This window comes from Salmo salar, chromosome 12, assembly GCF_965601325.2.
Source record: "Salmo salar chromosome 12, fSalSal1, whole genome shotgun sequence".
NCBI classification, from domain to species: Eukaryota; Metazoa; Chordata; class Actinopteri; order Salmoniformes; family Salmonidae; genus Salmo; species Salmo salar.
Genome location: NC_138302.1, coordinates 12077501 through 12079027, shown reverse-complemented (window position 1 = coordinate 12079027; position 1527 = coordinate 12077501). Strand labels below are relative to the sequence as shown.

General features: G+C 41.4%; 1 protein-coding gene across 1 annotated transcript in view; it reads left to right on the top strand.

Moving 5' to 3' along the window:
* Nucleotides 1–942: 942 nt before the first annotated feature.
* Nucleotides 943–1527, top strand: part of LOC106592099 (uncharacterized) — a 75053-nt gene continuing 74468 nt past the window's right edge. The window contains exon 1 of the mRNA XM_082958575.1: nucleotides 943–1527. This exon is cut by the window's right edge and continues 208 nt beyond it. The gene's annotated coding sequence lies outside the window, so the exon portion shown is untranslated.

Genomic DNA, 1527 nt, shown 5'->3' with positions numbered 1-1527 from the left:
GGCTTCCCTTGATAAAATAGTATGAAATAATAACCAATCAATACTGAGATAAACTGAGCTCAACTGTGACTGGCTGGATGGCATGAAAGAGAGGATGATGGCATTGGCATTTCTCTACAAGTAGGGTGAGTCACCATGTTTTTTCTACTTGCATGAACGCATGCACGCACATGCATATGCACATGCACACACTCAAATCAGAACCATGGACAGCCACATCATATTAAGCTTTTGTTGATTGGACTAAATATTTAGTTGGTATCTTTTAGTTGTCACTGTGTTAGACTAAGCAGAGGGGATTTGATGATGATGAAGTGGTGCTGGAATAGTAGAGGCAGCTCCTGTTTTCATGTACGTCAACGTGTGTTAAATATGTACGTTGAAAACATAGATGGTAAAAGCACGGTGTGTGTAACTAGTTCCACTGCCTTCTTTAGGTGAAGACGCCCAAATAATCATTTCTAGTTCAATGAACATATCAGACAATTTGACCAAACACATCATTTTAAGTTGACTGAATTTTCAGTTTTCTGAAGTTGGAGATAAGTTTGGGCAAACAAATGCTTAGTTCACCACCTAACACTTGGACTGAACATTATAAACTTAATAAAAATTAGTTGAAACAACTAGATTTTTTTTTTTTTTACAGTGAAGGAGGCATGTAATAAGATGAAGTAGGTTAATTTGGTTCCTTGTATTTTGGATTGAACCAATTATAACATAAAAAGAATGACTTGTCATGAGCTAAAACTGTGAGAGAAAGAGAGAGAGAGAGAGAGAGAGAGAGAGAGAGAGAGAGAGAGAGAGAGAGAGAGAGAGAGAGAGAGAGAGAGAGAGAGAGAGAGAGAGAGAGAGAGAGAGAGAGAGAGAGAGAGAGAGAGAGAGAGAGAGAGAGAGAGAGAGAGAAAGAGAGGGTTGGTGCAAAGGAGTTCATTCCTGCTGTTGATGAACGTTTGCATGAACTCGTTCCAAACACACACTATGAGCCTTATCTTCAACAGACACGAGACAACCGTTTGTTAACCGCAACAACTCTGCTCCCTGCGCGAGACAATCTTCTGGGAGGGAGGGATCAAAGGAAGAGAGAGAGAGAGAGAGAGAGAGAGAGAAGAGAGAGAGAGGAAAGTTTGAAGAGTTGGCTGGTTGCAGTGGGTGAATGAATATAGTTTATTTTTTCAGGAGGAAATAAATAGAAGGAATTGCTTGATATTTCTTTGTCCATCAGAAGAATATCATATAACCAGATAAGAAAGAGAACGAAAAAGAAAGAGAGGGAAATAAAGTTTAGACGTTTTGATGGATTTGTTTCCCTTAGGTCAAACTCCACCTATTCGCAGAAGTTGACTTGGAACCGGATAACAGTTATCGGGATATAACCAGTTCCAGTTTCTACCGTGTGCGCGCATGATATCATTACCCCATCAACCGGGTCACTGCGCGCTCCCAGACATGGACGCAGGTCCTCCCAGCAGCGGATAAGCACATGTGCTGTACCCGCGCAGTCTCGAACCCCTAAGCACGGGTGTG